This window comes from Notamacropus eugenii, chromosome 1 (assembly GCF_028372415.1).
Source record: "Notamacropus eugenii isolate mMacEug1 chromosome 1, mMacEug1.pri_v2, whole genome shotgun sequence".
NCBI lineage: Eukaryota > Metazoa > Chordata > Mammalia > Diprotodontia > Macropodidae > Notamacropus > Notamacropus eugenii.
This window is the reverse complement of record NC_092872.1, coordinates 198,045,288-198,066,276: the sequence shown is the minus strand read 5'-3', so window position 1 is coordinate 198,066,276 and position 20,989 is coordinate 198,045,288. Positions and strand designations below refer to the sequence as shown.

The following is a 20,989-nucleotide window of genomic DNA, read 5'->3' as shown; positions in this document are numbered from 1 at the left end:
TTTTTGTGGGTGGGTTTTTTTTTAAGACAAAAGCATTTGCCCTCCTTTCCAATGCTGACTTGTTTTAAAGTGACAACACTCTAGCTTATTTATTTTTGTAGATTCTCACTACCATCCAGTATTTTTTCTTTTAGAATTAGTAACAGGCTGTTTAGAACCGGAGGGGAGCTTAGAGATCATTTATTTCAATTATCTCATTTTAAAAAAGAGGCTGCTGAGGCGCACAAGTATGTCTCCCAAAGTGACACAAAATGACCAAGTTGGGTTGCCATTCACTAAACCATGCTGACTCTCTACACTAATCAATTTTCAAGCTATTTGGCCATAGGAATGAACATTTCTGTCTCACAGATGCATGGTGAATCTGCATATCTTTGCAGCCCACTGGTCATTTCAGAGGTATAGGTGTTGAAGCTATATCGTACAGTTATATTGCTAGACACCATACATATGGGTAGAGTGCCCAGTGTGGGTTCAAATCCAGCCTTTGATGCTTTCTATTCGTGTGACCATGGACAAATGACAACTTGCTAAGTCTGAATTTCCTCATCTATAAAATAGACATAATAATATCTGCAGCACCTTCCTCGTAGGGTTGTTACAAAGTTCTGATGAGATTATGTGTATAATGCACAACACTGATTATTACTGTTGATGTATATGCCATTGTAGGGCATACTTATGTATTAACTAGCATACATTCTTTTTTTGTTTCAATCCAAAAATAAAAGAATTCTTAATGAAGATCAAAACTCAGAGATCTAGGTACATTTTTAAAGATAATTCTTCCCATTTGTAGAAATTTATAAAGACATATATTTTCAAGTCCTAAATTCTAACTATCACATATTGTCAACCACTAATATTGAGCCAGTTAGTACTTTAACATTTTTCAACACAGTAGACACACTGGGAATTATTTTAACACATCAACTCTAGAATAGGCCTTCCAGTCAAGATGAAGGAAACAAATGGAGCATGGTGTGATGGAAAGATCACTGAGGAGCAGTTAGGCTATGCAATGGATAGAGCACATGGATGGTGCTGAAGTCAGGAGGACCTGAGTTCAAATCTACCCTCAGACACTTATTAGCTGTGTGACCCTGGGCAAGTCACTTAACCCCAATTGCCTACAAAGAAGGAAAGGAAAGGAAAGGAGAGGAGAAGAGAGAGAGGACAGGAAAGGAGAGGAGAGGAAAGGGAAAGGAGAGGAAAGGAAAGGAGAGGAGAGGAGAGGAGAGGAGAGGAGAGGAGAGGAGAGGAGAGGAGAGGAGAGGAGAGGAAAGGAAAGGAAAGGAAAGGAAAGGAAAGGAAAGGAAAGGAAAGGAAAGGAAAGGAAAGGAAAGGAAAGGAAAGGAAAGGAAAGGAAATTAAGAAAGCACATTGAACTAGAATTCAGAAGATATAGTTTCAGGACTCCATCTGGCCACTTATTGTCACTTATTCTCTGAACCTCACTTTCCTTATCTAAAAAATAAAGGAGGGAAATTCATTATATGATCTCTAAGGAAGTGATGTTAAATAGAAACAGGGTCACTAAACTGTATATAAGGATACTTGTAGGCTGCATATTGACTTAGAAAAGCACATATTAACATTATCTATGTATTATTGCATTCTATTTATTTTGTTTAAAATTTCCCAATTACATTTTAATCTGGTTCAGACCCACTTGGGCGTGTTGGGGACTATGTGTTTGACACTTCTAGTCTAATGTCCCTTCCAGCTCTTGGTGTACCTTAAATGGTTTCCATTAATGAGATCAATCCCACTGATTCGAATTGAGTGGTAAGGGGAGAGGAAGTCAATCTAGAGCAATGAAAAATGATTTTTTAAAAAGAAACCAGTTTTATTAGTTTCCAGTTCATTCAATAAATAAATTAGGCTGTACTGTTTAGTAGAGGTGCTTAGGGTACCCATTTAAATGAATAGCTAAACATGTTTTATAATTTGTAAATGAGTGTTCCAATAGTGCTTAAAATAAAAACAATTATTCTTGAAGCATTTTCATCATTCTCCATGATCTTATTTATTCTACTAATTTATATTACCTAGAATGGAACTATTTACTAAGGTAGAAAGGAACTGAGCTCTGTATGAGAGGAGAAAATACTCACATGGATGCACTGATCTGTAAGTCATTCAAGTAAATATCATCAGGTTATTTCAACTCTCTGGGCCTCTCTCTCCTCATTTTAAATTAGAATTGGACAAGGTGGCTTCAAATTCAATTTAATTTAATAAATGCTTATCCAGCTCTGGATAAGAAGCATGATGCTAGGTGCTAGAACTGTCCAAAGCTAACATTGTATAAAGAAAGGATTTTCTAAGTAAAGTAAAACCAATGCTACAAAATTCAAAATTATCACAATTTTAAAAGAAGTTGAGTCTAAATTAATAAGGTTTTTACTATTCTTCCTAAAGGAACAGATAGAACATCAATTCACTATGCATTTACTGAGTACCTATGGTCTACATGCTTCTGTCATTTTCTTCTCAACTATATTTCTGGGTAGTACATGTAAGACTATATTGTGGAATTATTTGGGGCATGTTCCCTCTTTCCTACTGTCTTAAAGGCAGCCTGGAAAGTCGAAATTGACTTTCAACCCTATGGGGACCTATCTTTAATTGAAGCCACAGACCATTCTTTATTTTTCCTTTATATCATTGCCCTTGCCTGATTAGAGTATTCACTGTGCTTCTGCTTTGCTCTAGAATTCATGCTCTGGCATGCACTGGTTTATGGGAAATAAAAACATTCCATTTAAGCTATGAAAGGAAACCATATGTTGTGAGACATGGTGACTAACTGGGCAGATAAATAAAGAGAATGAAGTTCTGTAAGAGAATGAGAATATTTGTGATTGCTGCAGAGAAGGTAAATTGGTGGATCCAATTATTTGGGAGCAAAGAAGGGTCTGCCTGCAACTGGGGAAGAGGAGAAAAAATCTACAAGACTGGCCATAGGAAAACGCTAGGTCAATACCTATAAGGAATAACTCAATTTAAAAAAATGCCTTCCTCCAAAGAGAAGCTTCTGGTTTCTGGATAAGAGATCACCTGGATATCTTTTCAAGAACAACAATACTTCAAACTTCCCTCCTCAGTTTCCTTATTTTTAAAATGGAGCTAATGCTTATCTTTTAGGTTTGTTGTGAAAATCACACATGAAAGCAGCTGATAACTTGTGAAGTGTGATAGATGTATAAGGTACCATTTTTGTCATTGTTCAGTCTTTCTTTTAGTTGTGTTTGAGTCTTTGTGATTCATGTAGGATTTTCTTGGTGAAGTTACTGGGGTGTTTGCCATTTCCTTCTCCAGCTCATTTTACAGATGAGGAAATTGAGGCAAACAGGGTTAAGTGACTTGCCCAGGGTTATACAGCTAGTAAAGTGTCTGAGGCTGGATTTGACCTTTGGGAGATGAGCCTTCCTGACTCCAGGCCCTGAGCTCTGATATATGTATGATGATCAGGAAGACATCCATAATGGATGAGGTGATGGCCTCAGAGTCAAGAAGGCCAGAGTTCAAGGCTCCCCTCTGACACCTCTAGCTGTGTCATCCTAGGTAAGTCAGTTAATTTCTGTGTTCTAAGAATTTTCTAAGACGATAGCTTGCATTTCTAGAAAGTTCCTTCATCCAGTAATTCCTTATCCCTACTGAGGTAATCAGGGCAGAGGAAAACATCTTTATTTGGTTTCAGTATATTTTGGTTTCAAGACCATTCCTGTTTTACTGAAAGTTCCATGCTTATCTATAGTTAATCTTTGCCTTCTTGATGGGATGAAACATTTTTTTTTGAATCATAAAACAAAAACCACCCCCATTGACCAATAACACATCTGAAGCAGGTGACTGAAACCCTGTTTTGGAGGTGCCAACTTTGCCTTTTCCTTTTCCAATTCATTCTCCTCAAACATCTTCAGTGGCTCCCACTGCCTCCCAGCCCTCCAAATTCTGGGTTCAGCTGCCTTTGAATTTTATTTCACACTTCTTGCCTTTATACCTTCTTCATTCCAACCAAACTGGACTACGAGCTGTTTCCATATTTAACATCCCATCTCCAACACCTGTATATTTGTACAAGTTGTCTTCCATGTAAGGATTGCACTCCCTCCCTACAGTTTAAAACATCTAACTTCTTTCAAAAAACTGTGCTCAGACTCTGCCTTCTACATAAAACCTTTCTTGACATCTCTACCTCCCTCCAAGTTATAATTGCTCCCTACCCCTTAAAATGGCATTGTCTGCACTGTGTTTACTTATCTCTGTAGAAGATGTATCCCCCTTTTCCCTCCTCCCCAATAACACAGAAACTGTTTGTAGGTCAGGAATACTTCAGTTGTTTTTTTTTGTTTGCATCACTAGCACCTAGCACAGTGCTAGGCAATAGTGGGTATTTAACAAATGTTGGTTGAATTGAATCCAGTTGAATGCCAACAGGATCTCTGAAGCAGGATGTGCCTAATTTTGGTTGCCTCTGAACTTGGAGTCATCCTTAACTCTTCACTCTCACAACAAAAATCTGATTGCCCGTTTTGTCCATTCTAATTGCAACATCTTGCAATTGTGTCCTCTCTACTTGAATGACCATCTTCCTCCTCCAGACATATTATCTACTGCCTGCAATGAAGCAATGGTCTCTTTGGATTCCTGGCCTCCAGTCCCTTCCTTCCTTCAATTCATCCTCCTGGAACATTTTGGTATTTAAAGGAGAACAAAAATAATTACACGCGGCTGAAAATTTCTGTTACTTGTGTTTTTTTAAGTGCATATTAAATTCAACATGGCAGTAAAAAACTTCTCTGCTTATCTCTTTCCCTTCCTGAACTTCCTTCTTGTTTGCTGAGTATTTCTAAAATGTTTCATTGATGGATTTATATACTTTTTCTTCTTTTGCATCTTTATTGCTCCCCCCACCCTCCACCCCAATACGAATCCTCCTTTGTAACAAATAAGTATAGTCAAAGAAAACAAACTCATTGGCTACGTGTCGGAGCATGTTCCATTCTGTACCTCTGGTCCATCATCTCTATGCCAAGAAGTAAAAGGCAAACTTTACACTTTTTCTGAAGCTGTGATCAGTCACCACAGCTCTTAGAGTTCTGAAGTTTTTTCATAGTTGTTTTCCTTTAAACCGTAATAGTCATTTTAGAAATCATTCTCCTGGTTCTCTTGCTTTTCTCATTTTTCTGAATTTGTCACATTAATCATTTCTTGCATCCAAATAAGGTCCTTTATTTTCATATACTACAATTTATCAACCCATTCTCTAATTGATGGACACTCTGTTTCCAGTTCTCTGTTACAAAAAGGAGCACTATTACAAATCTTTTATGCATGTGGATCTTTCTGTCTTTTACTTCTTTGGGGGCATATACCTGTATGTCAGTCAATTAACATTTATTAAGCACATTGAATGTTCCAAGTATTGTGCAACATGATGAAAATTCATCTCATTTATAGAGAATATTCATTCTCTATAAATTTACAGTCTAGGAGTAGTGTTTCTGGGTATGTAGATATTTTAGTGATGGGAGGGTCTCTGCTTTCCGGAATGATTATACAAATGCACAGCTCCACCAACAGTAAATTACTGTGCCTATCCTTCCATAACCCTTACGATAATCACCACTTTCCTATTATTTGTGATTTAGAACACTTTTTTTCCTTTGTTAGTGCCTTCCCTTTCCATACTCCCCGCCCCCCCATCCCTGACAATGTCCTCCTTCATTTCTTTTCCATTCTAGACAAACTGATTTACAAGCTGATCCTTGAATTTGACATTCCATTTCTGGGCTGCACACCTTCCCACTGGTTGTTCCCTCATGCCTGTAATACTCTCCCTCCTCACCTTTGCCTTATGGAATGTCTTGAATCCTTCAAGGCTCAGCTCAGGTGCTGTCCTTACCACCTCCTATCCTCAGTGTTTGGTGCTCTCCCCCAAGTAAAAAAAAACAAACCCTTGTACTTATTTTGTTCACATTTTGTATCTCCATATATATGTGTGTATATATATATATATATATATATATATATATATATATATATATATATATATATATATATAATGTTTTTTACATTAATTTACATGTTGTTAACTGCCCCGCCCCCCCAGTAGAAGGTAAGATCTTTGAGGGCAGGGACCATTCATCATTTTGTCTTTGTATCCTTAGAATCTAGCACATAGTTATTGTTTCATAAAATGCTTGAAATAAATCAAGAGAAGAGATAAGAATGACCTCCAAACCCCCTCCCCACAAGAGGAGATAGGACGGAGATCTATGACTGATGTCATCTTGAAACCTTTTGTAGGTTGAATCCTCAAAAGCAAAGAACAGAAAGTCCCAGGCCCAAGTACAAATCAATGGACCCCATGAGCTAATTTGTTCTCCAGTGTTAGGGAATAAAATGCTGCCACTTATGTCTATAATGTCTCTTCCAGACTCAGTTTCTGCCCTGGTACAAACCCTGAAACCTAAAGGAATTTTTCCTATCAAAGATGATTGAGAGGCAGCAGGCAACCCGCACTACCCAAGGTTTTTCTTTCTTTCTTTCTTTCTTTCTTTCTTTCTTTCTTTCTTTCTTTCTTTCTTTCTTTCTTTCTTTCTTTCTTTCTTTCTTTCTTTCTTTCTTTCTTTCTTTCTTTCTTTCTTTCTTTCTTTCTTTCTTTCTTTCTTTCTTTCTTTCTTTCTTTCTTTCTTTCTTTCTTTCTTTCTTTCTTTCTTTCTTTCTTTCTTTCTTTCTTTCTTTCTTTCTTTCTCTCTCTCGTTCCCTTTTTTTTTCTGCCATAAAACCTTGATAAGAATTGTTTGTGAATCTGAAGGTTCATTTGAACTTTGGAGCTCAGCAGGCACAGTGTTATTTGGTCATGCTTCACTTGGTAAACTGGGTAGAAAAATGCCCCAAACAAGGAAAGATCTTTGTAATAATTGTAATGTCAGCGTCTGAATGCACTGCCACCGGTCTGACAACCTGGGTTTCTAAAAGACACGTAATTATGCTGGTGTCGGTGCAAATAAAAAAGGGGGCACAGAATGTCTCGGTCCCTGGTCTTTAAAAATTGCCATTAAAAAATCATACTTTATTTTAATTCAAGGACATTTTTATACCTCAGTAATAAATTACCATTTCAAAAGTACTTTAACCTGCTGAGATGGTTCATTCCACTAATATGGGCAACACCATGGCCTCGAATAATTAGTGTAAATTGCCTTTGAATAATACAGAGCTGGGAACAACGTTAACTTGCTAGTTCTTAATGCCCCTTGCAGTACAGGATGAAGAGTCCTTAATGGGGCCTGGAAAAACAACTAATACCTATAAATCAAAGAAGAAAAGCCGTTTTTGATGCATTTGTCTGAGAGTGTGAGTTTTAAACTAAATTGTTAACACTCCTCCCTGCTGAGGGTCATGGATTAGCTAGGGTGGGAGATTCTTTAAGAATCTTTCACACTGACCAGGGGAGGTAGGGGTTTCAAAAACGAGTGTTTTCTTAACCCTAATCCCTACCCCCCTGACCAGTCCAGATCCTCTGAATTTCTCTCTAATTAGGTGAAGAATTAGGAGGTGGATAAATGTGTTCGAGGATGAGGATGGAGTGCTTAGCTTTACTACAGGGCATGATAGTGATTTCCAGGCACAGCTGCTTTTGTTTCATGCAAATAACTTCCCCTCACCCCTATACCTAGGGTCCTGGAAGTATGTATTTGGAGGGTATAGCAATCACCTTAGAGGGGAGCTGGGGGAGGGATATTGACAAAATATTTTCCCCTTCCTCTGCTTTTATTCAATTTTCTTACTAGTTTATCCAGTAAAGTAACATCTAGAACAGCTTTCTAATCCACCCCTTTACGGTGTCCTGGTTATTGTAATTATTTGTGCAATCGAAACAGAATCTAATAACCTAATCTAAAAATGTATTTTCATGCAAATAATCCTTTCAGGTAGAGGGAAAAAGGACACATTTCTTAGGAACTATCTGAGATAAAGCCATTTTGACACATTTTCTGCATATGAATAGATACTGCTTATAACTTTTTTTTAAAAAAAGAACATTTTTTACTGAAGCATAATTTTAAATTTGAAATCATTTTAAAGCTTCCTGAATAGGTTGGTACACTGGTTGACATGGCCAACTGTTGCAGGAGATGACAGGCTCTCCAGGGCTACCTTGTCACCCACAATTAGATTCTGTTCATATAATTAAGAGGCAAAGAGAAGACTATGTATAGCTTCTGACCTTCCTCTAACCAGGGAGAGGACTGATGTTCAAAGCTTCCTTCTGACTTAGTCATGTTATCTGACTTTGGAACTCAAGGCCAGAGGACTGACTATGTATGTGCATTTTGGCTTTGCCCATCTTATCCTTGGTGTTTGCAGATAATTGTGCACTCAATGCAGCCTCTGAAACTGAGATGCAACAAAGCATGGATCAATTTTCTGCTGCCTGTGGTAATTTTGCCCTAATAATTAACACCAAAAAACCACAGATGCTCCATCAGCCATCTCCACATCATCCATACATGGATCCATCAGTTACAACAAATGGAGAAGTTTTGAATGTTGTGGATAAGTTCACTTACCTTGGTAGTGTACTTTCCAGGGATATACACATTGACAATGAGGTTGATGCACACATTGCCAGAGGTGGCTCAGTATTTGAGAGGCTCCAAAGAAAAATCTGGGAGAGAAGAGGTATTAGACTTACTACCAAACTGAAGGTCTACAGAGCTGTTGTGCTGACCTCATGGTATGCCTGTGAAACATGGACAGTCTTCCAGCACCATGCCAGGAAACTGAATCGCTTCCATTTGAACTGTCTTAAGAAGATTCTGAGGATCACCTGGATAAAGTACCAAACACTGAGGTCCTTGCTTGAACTAAACTGCCGAGCACTCAAACTATGCTTCAGAGAGTGCATCTCCAATGGGCTGACCATGTACACAAAATGTACTCTTGCCAACAAGACTATTTTTATGGAGAATTCACATGGGGCAGGCAATCACATGGTGATCAGAAGAAGTGATACAAGGACACTCCCAAGATCTCTCTCAAGAACTTTGGATTTGATTGTGGGACATGGGACACACTGGCACAGGACCACTCAGAATGGCGTGCCCACATCAGAAAAGGTGCTGCGCTCTATGAACAAAGCAGAATTGAGACAGCACAAAGGAAATATAGGATGTGCAAATTTGGAGCATCTACCTCAAATGTTCACAACATCTGTACCCAACCTGTGACAGAGCATTCTGAGCTCATATTGGTCTGACTAGCCACAGTTGGACACATTGAAACTTGAGTTTATCATGGTGATGTCATTTTGGTCCTCTTCGAGAACAAAGGACAACTACCACCACCACCATATGGTGCACACTATGAGACCCATCCCTATGACTGACTCTGTCTGTCTCTGTCACTTATCTCTACCTAAGCCGAACTTGGTACTGTCGGACTGTAGCTGGACTTCCTGCTTTCAGTATCACACTTCTTCATGCAAGCTTGCCTAGATTGCTGTATTCATTTTCCTAATATACAGATTGGATTGTATCCTTTCTCTATGTTCTTATCACAGAAAGCCCCAGCTCCTTAGTTTGGTATTTGAGGGCCTTCACGATTTAGCTCAGGGGTGAGGAATCTGAGACCTCAAGGCCACATGTGGCTCTCTGGGTCCCCAAGTGTGGCCCTTAGAAGTTTGGATTCAGTCCAAAGGTTGTACTTGAAGACCTAGAGGACCGCATGTGGCCTCGAGGCTGCAGGTTCCCCACCTCATTCTCCATTCCCCAAACAGGTTCTCTGCTTCCCAACTATGTGTTTCTGCTCAGGCTTTTCTCTCCACTTAAAATGCAAACCCCTCTTCCCCCCATCTCCACCTTCAAGGTTCAGCCCAAATGCTGCCTCCAGGAAGCCTTTTCTTCCTCCCAGCATCTCTGTGCCTCATGGGCTAGTTAACGATTACTTTTCAAATCAATTCAACAAATATTTATTGACAAGTTAATATGGGATGGTCCTGCACTGTCCTTTGGGGGTGATGGTACAAGATGTAGTTTAAAAACTGCTTTCCTCACAATAACATGTGAGGCAGGTAGGTAGTACAATCATTATTACCCTTATTTTATAGATAAGAAAGAGAACTAGAAAGGTGGAGTGGAGAGTGGATAAAGACCTGGGCTCATATTTACTTGGGAAGATGGTTCAAGTCCCATCTCTGAAATGTGTTGGCTGTGTGACTCTAGGAAAATCACTTCTCTTCTTACTAGACAACTCTCTAAGACTATAAATTAAAGTATGAGGGCCAATCTGTATTGATGTTTCCTCACTCAGAATTCCCAACACAAATGAAATCATAGCTATGACACAAAAACAAAAGATGAGGCAAAAGATGCTCCAAAGTTAAGGGACTTGCCTATGGTCATATGGCTAAGTACGAATGAGAGTCTAGATTGGAACTCAGGTTTCCTGACTTTAAACCCAGCCCTCTGTTCACTATACCACCCTGGTCTCATGGAGCTTAGAGTTTAGTAGGGGAGAAAAGATAGAAATATTAATGGCTATAAGGGCTATAAGATAGGTAGGAGGGGCTATGAGATATAACAGATGGAGGACCTCCTCTGCAGTCAGAAAGACCTTCCTCTAATATATGGCTGTATTTGTTTAGTTGTTTTCAATCATGTCCAATTCTTCATGACTCCTTTTGGGGGTTTTCTTGTAAAAAATACTGGAGTAGTTTGCAATTTCCTTATCTAGCTCATTTTACAGATGAGGAAACTGAGACAAACAAGGGTAAGTGACTTGCCCAAGGTCACATTACTAATTTAGTGTCTGAAGTCAAATTTTAACTCAGGTCTTCATGACTCCAACTCAGCACTCTATCCACTGTACCACCTAGCTGTCCCATATGGGTCTATGACCATGGGTAAATAATTTAACCTCCAAAGGGAGGGAATCCTCAAAGATTATAGGTTACAGACCCATCTCTCCATCTGCATTAGTAGAAGAGTTTCCACACAGAGAGTTCCCTATCCCAATGAAATGCCAGTGTTGTAGAGGTAGGAGTAATGGTACAAAATGACCAAGGAATATTTCGAAGGTTCCTTCTTGGGGAGGAGGTACAGAAAACCTGGGAAGTCCTCATTAGGAAGGTAGCATTTGATGTAGAATAGAAAACCTGAAAGAAAAAGAAAATGAATATTAACTAACATTTGTTAAATACCTACTGCATGTGTTGAGGAAAGGGCAAAGTTAAAATAAGACAACACAATCTTCCTCTCAAGGAGCTTCTGACCTAGTAGGAGAGACAAGACACCAACAAAGATAACTCTTATACATAATATTCAGGGCAGCTAGAGCATTGGGTATGGGGTCAGGAAGACCTGTGTTCAAATCCAGCCTCAGACACTTACTAGCTATATGACCCTGGGCAAGTCACTTCAACCAGTTTGCCTCAGTTCCCTCATCTGTAAATGAGCTGGAGAAGGAAATGGCAAATCACTCCAGTATCTTTGCCAAGAAAACCCCAAATGGATCAGGAAGAGTCCGACACAACCGAAACAACCATGCATAATATTATTTGGCAAATGCTTTTAAGAGTTATAACACAAATTATTAGAAGTCTGACTTGGGAAGGCTTTGTGGAAGAGATGGCATTTGGGCTGGGCTCATGCTAGTGACAGTTAGTATGTCTGAAGCCAAGCCATTCTTTTCTAAAAATACCCCAAAAGCTCTAAGAGAGCAGCATCTTTACTGTGCTTTCTATTTCATATGTGGGACTAAGGAAAATGATCAAATAATGGAGTTTTGGAATTGGTTTTCTTTGTCTTACTCCTCCTGGGGTCCACAACTGCATCTGTAGAAGGAATCTGTGATTTTGTAAAAAAAAAAAGAAAAAAAAAGAAAAAATTATATATTTATTTATTTATTTATTTTTAGTTTTCAACATTCACTTCCATAAGATTTTGAGTTTCAAATTTTCTCCCCCATCCCCACCCAAGAAGGTGTGCAATCTGATATAGGCAGTACTTATGCATTCATATTAAACATATTTTCACATTAGTCTTGATAATTTGTGATTTTTTTTTCAAGTGGCTCAGAGAGATGTGACTCAGCGTATGACTCTGTCCAGTCTAAACCCACGCTCCTCATTTCTGGGTTTAGCTTGTAGGTACATGAACCAGACAAAGACCAGCTTTGATACAAAACTTTCCCCTCCAGAGGGCATAACCACCTTTATTTACAAATGCATTTTTCAACTGAGTTAATTGTTCTTATCCATGTCCACTAATATGGCAATACTACATAATGCTCAATTACACTCTACAAGACAATCACACTACATTAGCCAGGATTATGTTGTCTCTTGATCTTATCTGCCTTGTTCCTAAACTACAGAAAGGATCTAAAACAGGCTGTTTATTTGGCTTAGGCAAACCTCCCTTCCCAACCACCTCCACCCCATCATCCATCACAGTCATCCAGTTAGCAGTTACACACTGAGTGAGGCATAGGGTTAGCAAGCTAAGTGCACACACAACCAACGGGCTGTTTCTGAATACTCTCCTCATTTTATCTTCACAAATAAGCTTATGTCATAACTGACCTTATTGTCAGTGGAAGTTTCTTTGTGGTGTAAACATCTGTCCCTGAAACCAAAGAGCAGATGACACAATCTGAGGGTTGGGTTTATTTTAATTTCATTACTACAGATAATAGCATTGTATTTTTACCCACTGACCACAGGAATAATTTTATTACCAAGTACTTTGTGAAGCATATACTCTTGTGTGTTAAAAGAAATGATTTAGAAGAGTATTTCACGGAGGGTCCATGACTATTGTTGCTAAAGTTTTACCTATGACCAACAGATTAGAAAAGGGAAATTTTTGTTGAGCCCAATGGAAACTCTTGATTCACTTGAACTCTCTCTCAACAGAAAGGGTGAGATTCATTGCAACTGCATTTGGAATTAAAATTTACTTTTTCTAAAACTAGATTGCACCATATTTGTTAATTCCTTCTTTTAAATAAATTCCTCAATTCTTGTGGTCAAATTCTATGGTTTCTTTTGTTTGGGGAACACCTGCTGTGGGGGTGGAGATGGGGATGGGGACAAGCCAACCTCCAATTCAGTTTGGTAACTCATCTGCATCTGTGACTTATAGCCCTAGAAAATTAGTTCCCTGAAACACTGAGACATTAAATATCTGCCTAGTATGAGACAGAGTCAAGATTTGAATCCAAATCTTTAGCACCGCAAGGCTAATCCTTTAACCATTAGGCTAAGCTGATTTCCTTTAGAAAAAAATCATTCATTTTTTTAGCATCTTCCCTTTTTAAAAAGAGCACATGAAAATAAATAGGAAGCCAGGATTATGGTTGACATTTTAAAAATACACATACACACACAATAAGATACAAATGATTTTCAACTTTGTATAATTGCACAGCATAGAGGGGTACCCTCATTGGTGAATGGGAAATAGCATGAGATATGAAAACAGAATTCCATTATAGTATTTATGGTCAAAATCTGATATGATCAAATATTGGGTCTCCCAGTAGAAACGTCTGAGTGTCATGAAGTAAACTTGATAATTGTGAGAATACATTTCATGCAGCCAAAGAGAATAGCAAACCAGGAGATTAACATTTCTGTTATATAATTACAAGTTCAAGGGGTACAGCTTCTTATCATCGTAGAGTAAGTCTAGAAAGTCGAAGTGATCCTCTTTAATTTGTAATTATTTTACTGAAATAGTAGGTCTTCCAGTCTGATTCTTCCCCTTCTATGCAAGAAGACATTGGTATGCAGGATCCATGCATGAAGGAATGGTACACTATCAGAGTAGAGCATGTTTGATTATTCTTTAAAACCAACTAAGAGAAGTTAATCTCATTGAACTTCTTTTTATTCAACAAAAGAGTTAGATGTTTCCAAGTCTAATGTGACTATAATGTTCATTAAATGGACTTCTTTACACCTTTAAATGGATTAACTGCACATCTTTACAGTCTAATTATTATACACGTCATTCAAAAAATATATCACAGATCTAATAGGGTCTGATAAAAGCCTTTTCTTTTCACAACTATGGAAAAGAACATGGCATTAAATGAATGTGATCTTCATCTGGGCCATTTTTTTTTTTTTACTTCAGAAGGGCACATGTTGCTGTCGAGGGGGAAAGAAGGCAAAGCACTGAGCCTGGGGAATTTTTCTGACCTTGTCATTTTATTTTAGAGATTTAGTATCCAACTCCTGCTGGTGTCTGCTCCTCCTTACACCCCTGTGCCAGGTACATGGCAGGTTACTCCCATCTTGGCCAGGCCAGCTAATGACTTCAGTCTGTCTCAGATAGCATTTAGTGAGATAAGAGATAAGTTATGAGCTGCCCTAATTTGGTCTCAAGACTTTAGGGGTTACTTACTCCATGTTACTTTACTCAGACCTTCCCAGAAAATGTGTGGAAATGGCTCTTCTTCACCTGGGTTAGAAACTGCCTTTGGGAAAATAGATTTTCAAGACTGTTCCCAAGTTATAGGGAACATAGGAAAACGGAACTGAGTTTTCATTGAACATGTTGAGATGTCCCATTCGATTCTTGTCTCTTTTATAAGGTTAAATGACTTCTCTATAGTAACTCTGAGAATACAGCAGGTTTACGTTTTGAACCCAGATTTACTGATTCTAGCACTCTTTCCACCAAAACTTTTTCTCTTTTGTTCCAGTGGCAACATTAAGCTTGAGAGTCTGTGCCAATTCCCCTGTGTTGTTTGGAGGTACCAGAAGATAATTAGCTCAAGCAGGTTTGTAATAACTTAGGAAATGTCAGGACTGTTCTCTCCTCAGAATCTTTATCTTCAAGGCTCAGCTCAGGCAAAACATTCTCCAGGAAGCCTTCCCTATTCTCTTCACTCTTGCTTCAGTTCACCTTGTATTATATTTATTTGTCTATATATTTTATCCTTCTAGTAGAATGTAAGTTTCTAAAAGGCAAGAACTATTTTTTCTTATCTCTATCCCTTGTGCTTGTCATATAGCTGGCCTTGAATACATATTTGGTGAATTGAATTGAAAAAGGAATTCCTAAAAGAGGGGAGATCTGGAGGAAACAGAAGACCATAAGATTAGTATATTGACAAGTCAGAGATCGTAGAACTGCCAGTCTACCAACCCTTTCTATCGTTTGCATAATGAACAGGTAAAGATTTGTAGTTAGTGTCTACTTCCTGTGATATAACCAGGGGAAGGCAAGGCAGGAAAAGGGGAAGATCCAAAGAGAAAGTGCTAGGATGCGACAGGAACTTCTGGTAGCTCTCTGACAGTTTTATCTCATTCTCTAGTCTTTCATGTGAGGGACAAAGTAAGGATGTCCATATAAGACTGTGACATCAGGAAATCATCCATTTGCTCCTCCCATGTTCTGTGTTCATTGCTTGACTCCAGGGTTATAGTTCCTCTCCTAAACAGGATTCTGTGTTGCATTCTTGATCTCAAGTGGCTGTTAGCTAATCTCAGTTAAGGTGTTACCAGCTGATAACAGTTTGTGGTCTAACTCTTCCCAGAGGGATTTGGTTTTCAAAAAAGGAATACCAGAGATCAAAACGCTAGTTGTGTTACCATGATCAAATCACTTTACCTCTTTGGGCCTCAGTTCTCAATCTGAGAACTGAACAAGGTTATGTATTAGGCCATCATTTGGCTGTCTTCCATCCCTAACAACTTTTGATCTTTTTAACATGGTAGAAAGTGCCAACAAGAAGTTATAAGAGGCTACAGTCAAGGTTAAAAGACAAGGAACTCCAAGGCAGCCTAGTAGTATCACACTTCTGGCCAGGACTGACTTTTGGGTCCACCATCCTGTTCCACAAGCAAAGCTAGCTTTGTCCAGCAGACGTTGGAGATTCCTGCCAACAATAGGATGGTTAAGACTGAGAAAAGCGCTAGTCATGGGAGGTTCTGTCTTCTTCTAAATCTAAAATCATTCTTTGTGCCGTAAGTCCTATAATCAGAGTTCCTATAGACTGTCCTCATTTGATGACCTGCCCTACTTGACGTGTGAGATATATCTCCAGTTTTGAACTGTGTTGTATTGTTGACACTCCTTTGCATACTCAAAAGGGGGAATATACTGTGCATTTTCTAGAACTGTTGTGTTTGATTCATCTTCTATACTCTCAGGAGACTTCCCAACTTTGGTACTTCTCAGGGGACTCAGGAGAGTGGCTGACATGCAGCTACTAGGTAGACATTTTGTTTTCTCCCATTGTTTTCTTGTTAAAATGGACTGTTTAATTTGCTTATTAAGTATGTCTACTTGCTACTATGGAGAATTGAATACATTATGCCAAAATAATTTGATCAGGACTCAAATTTATACAAGTGAAGGAGGAATCTGGCTCTGCCAACTGGTAGGGAATTCAGCTGTATTGATTAGGCAACTTTAATAATCCACATAGCCCTAGATAATAACTTGCTATCCTATAGAGAGAGGTGAAAGTGCTGGAAAGAATAACTAACTCTCTGAGAACCATAGAGAGCTTGGGACTTCTTCAGCATTTCCAACCAGTGCAGCAGATAAAAATAATTAGCAGTGTTAGTGTGGGTCTGCTCAGCTAGGTTCCTTCCTCTTAAACTGGATCAGGATAGTAGCTAGTGGTCAAACGATCTATGATCCTTAAATTCAAGACACAAGAGTGAAATAATGGGTGGTATGGTTGATATTTAAGGAAAGCAGTCCCAAAGATCTGGGTCTAAGCTCTATTTCTATTACTTATCAATCAATTCAATCTTGGACAAATCACTCAGTGACTCTTGTCATGTTTGTGTTCTCATCTCTAAAACTGAGAGAGTACTATATGATCACAGTTATCAGTATAGTACCTTGTTCTCTACAAAGTACTTTCTTCATAGTTATCTTCTGCAGTACATACTTTGGTGCATGCATGAAATACTACTTTAAAGCAAGTATCCCATCTTGCCCATGGGGAAGCCAAGATTCATAGAGATAAAATGATTTGACTAAGGTCAAACTGAGTATGAAGTGGTGAAATTGAGACTGGAACTCAGTTCTGAGTCAAAGCCATAATACTTGAACTTCTAAGTCCAGGACTGTTCTTGTTGTTATGAGATCAAATAAGGTAACATACAAAATGCTTTGTAACTGGAAAGGGCAACACAAGTGTCAGCTATTACATGGAGGACTTACTATACTTATACCACTCAGTCAGCCACCACAATAACATTCTGTACATGTGCATGTACATATTAGTACTTTCTGATTCTGGATCATTAGGGAAGGGAAGGGAAGGCTTCCTTGAGTCAGCACTCCCTGTTTATAGTTTGAGGCTACAACAGATGTTCCACTATCCATCCCTTAACTCCTCTGGTTTCTCTCACCACAACATAGGGCTGTGGCAGGGGAAGGAAGAAATCTTTAAGAAATAGTCAGTTGCACTGAGAGCTTCCAAAGTGCCAAAAAATTATTTAAATAAATCATTTCAAATCAGTGTTGAAGTAAATTACCCAATAAATAGTAACTGTACCATAAAACACAGAGAAATGCTCCATTAAGAATTCACATGAACCAGAGAGCCACAAGACCCTTTAAAAAACCCCAGAAAAATATCCCCATTGTACAATAAAACAGGTATCATAATAAAACAAATATTAGCTCTTTATTGTACACCAGGTACTTTACACCAGACTCCACAAATATGCCAAACTAATAAATATCAAATGAATAAGTAATTGGGTTTCCTTTGTGTATTATAAAGTTTTAAGAGTATTTGGCCAAGTAGCATCAGGGAATAAAATTTAAATTCTTTTCAAATAGTGTTTTCTCTGGGCCATAGCCTGTTCTTGGATAAATATTACACACCCACTTATCACAAATGTACATGGCAAAGGATGCTTTACACATCTGTGGAGAATGTATAGTAGACTTTGTTCTAGATGGTATGATGGTAAGCAAAGATTTTACTCTAGAGAAATTAACTTACCCAAAGGAATAAGTCATCCTGATTCCGCTATCTCTCACAGTTATCACATCCAATTAGTTGCCAAATCCATTAAAGGCAAAGTGGCATAGTAGATCATCAGGAGTCAGGAAGTCAGGAAAACTTGGGTTTAAATCTCTGCATCAGACACTATTTGCCATTGGACCCTGGGCATTCATTTCCCCAAGTTCCAGTTTTTTCATCTGTAAAATGGGAATGATAATTCTTGAAGCATTTCCTTTCCAGAGTTGTTGGAAGATTCAATTGAAATAATATATGTCAAATGCTCCGAAAATCTTAAGGTGTTAAAGGAGTATCAGTTGTTATTATTGTCTTAACAACATTTCTTGAACCCATTGTCTTCTTTCCTCTCAAACAGACCCTATATTAGCTCAGATATTTATCACCTGAACTATTCTAACAGTTTACTGATTTGATCTTCCTGTTCCTAGCCTCTTCCTTCATCAACGTATATGTCACATAGATGCCTAAATAATTTCTAGGGTAACAGGCTGACCATGTTATTCTTTATGAAAAAAAAATCTTAAGTTCCTTCTTATTGCTTCTAGAAATTATGTACCAATTTCTCAGTCTGGGAGATAAGGGCATTCACAAATTGGCTTCCATTTCCTTTTCTAGCCTTCATTTGTGTGAGTGTAAATGTGCAATCTACAACAGAATATTCACCTGTGAAAATTTGCCTATTACTTTATCAGATATCCATAAAAGATGACCTATACATAGATTATTTTCAAGATTTGGTAGAGATGCTAAAGTAAACATATGGATCAATAATTATAAATATCCTTTTCATTGTCTTTTGGGGGCAGAAATTCTGTTATTTTTTCTAATTGTGTGGCATCACCTTTTCTTTCAGATGCAAATTGTGTCTTTTTTATTTGATACTATTCATCCTTCCTTATGACACACACTGGGGACTGTGATGTTAGAATTCAAATTTAGTTAGAGAAATGTTATTGATGGAGAGAAATCTTGATAGATTTCTATTTTTTTTTTTTTGGTTTCTTCATGCATGAATCTCACAGTAAATTTTTTTTCAAAGTCTCTTTTCTCCACCAGTTTTTGCTACTTTGTGAACTGATATTGCTCACTATGTCCCATCATCCTCCTTTGTAAGATTTTACAAAAGTGTTTTTATTTTACACTAATGTTGCCCTCGTCCACCATACCTCTCTGTTTGGCAAAGAAGTCAAATGTTTGTTGGCTTAAGTGATTCTAGAATCTAGTGGCCTCCTTGCTATGTTGATTGCTTTACATTAGTTAATCTATAGGAAACGATGATAATTTCCCATTTTTAACACCATTACCTCATTTATATGAGTCGGGTAGGAGTTATTTTAATTGTGTCTCACTGCTCCTAGTCGTCAGACTAGGAGACATTTCCAACACACATACACACACACACACACACATGTGTGTGTGTGTGTGTGTGTGTGTGTGTGTGTGTAGGTGGGAAGTTATTTTAGAAATCTAACTGCATAATTTACAGGAAGAGAATTTGTGCTTCTTCATTTGTTCATCTGTTGTGTGCTCAATTCATTAAGCTCAATTCAGTCAACAAGCATTTATTATGCACCCATTACATGATCTCTCTCTTTCTTACCCTTATTCTTTCTTTAATTTGTCATGGATCTTGTTCTTTGCTCTAACAAGTTAATGGTGTAACTGTTCATTAAGCTATAATCATTCCCTTTTTGTGATATTGTTATGCAATGTGATGTCCAGTGCCTTCTCTTTTTCTTGAATTATTCATGACATATAAGTGTGAAAGATCTGGGTCTTCTGTAAGCTTCCTTTATTTCTTGACCCTGAGCCCCATTTTCTAACATGTTTCTTGCTTTCCTTGCTAGTTATGGGGTGGGGTGGGGGACTAACTTCAAATGTAAAGGAAGGGAATGTATTTTTTAAACTTATTTGCATGTCATGTTTATAATTCAATAAAATCAACCGATCAAAAGGCATCTATGATGAGCCAGGCAGAAGTGTTGATGCCCAGTGGATAGAGAACTGGTCTTGGAGCCAGGAAGCCTTCAAGCCCTACCTCTGAGATATACTTGGTGTGTGACTCTGGGCAAGTTTAACCTCTCATTCCTTTAGGCAACACTTTTAGACTAAACTGCAGAGAAAGTACCAGTGTACAGTGGTAGAGGGAGTACCTCACTGAGAGCTAGATACCTCTCCACTGAAATCATGGGTCCAGTCTGTGAGGCAGAGCACAGAGTTTACTTTTCATCAAGAAAGCCATTCTGTGCCTTTTTGAAAGGTCCTAGCAGCTGGAGGAATCCAGAAAGACTTCACATGGCAGAGAGCACTTGAATTCAGCTAGAGATCCTAGGAAATAGAGGTGAGGAGAGAGTACATTTCAGGTAGAGAGAATGGTCTTTAATAAAGATTCAGAGAGAGAAGATCAAATGCTGCATGTGTGGAACATTAAAACGGCCAATTTGGCTGTACTATAAGAAGGGAAGTAACATATACTAATTCTAGGAAGATAGGTGAAAGCCAGATTGAGAAGAGCTTTTCATTACGGCAGACTTGGTACTTTCTTCTAGTAGCAACAGGAAGTCATCAGGGGCTTACATGTTCACACCTGTGCTTTAGGAAAATCACTTTAGTCGTTCTGTGGAGGATGGCAGGCAATTAAAAAGTTATTAGCCAATCAGTCAGTAAACATTTCTTAAGTGTCTACTACGTGCTGGGCATAATTCTAAATGCTTGGAGATGCAAGTATGAAGAAGATAGTCCCTGATCTCAAGGAACTTACAATCTAATAGGAAACTGAAAGATGGGAAGGAAGGGGAAGGTGTCCAGCTCTGGGGTATGATGGAGTGCAGTGGGTTGGGAAATGAAGAGATACTGGACTGGGTGCCCTCCTTAAAGGGAGAGGAGGAACTCTCATAATAGGTTCAGGCAAGAGGCAGTGAACAAATGAACCTATATTGGTGTCTACATGAGTGGAGATAAGGGA

General features: G+C 38.4%; 1 long non-coding RNA gene across 1 annotated transcript in view; it reads right to left on the bottom strand.

The window, feature by feature from the left end:
* The window catches only part of LOC140513873 (uncharacterized), a 39,718-nt gene that overhangs the window by 5,685 nt on the left and 13,044 nt on the right, over window positions 1-20,989 (bottom strand). The window contains exons 4-6 of the long non-coding RNA XR_011970410.1: window positions 18,004-18,203; window positions 12,602-12,644; window positions 8,589-11,173 (exon numbers count right to left, since the gene is read on the bottom strand). This is a non-coding gene — a long non-coding RNA (uncharacterized lncRNA). The remainder of the gene's footprint in view (window positions 1-8,588; window positions 11,174-12,601; window positions 12,645-18,003; window positions 18,204-20,989) is intronic.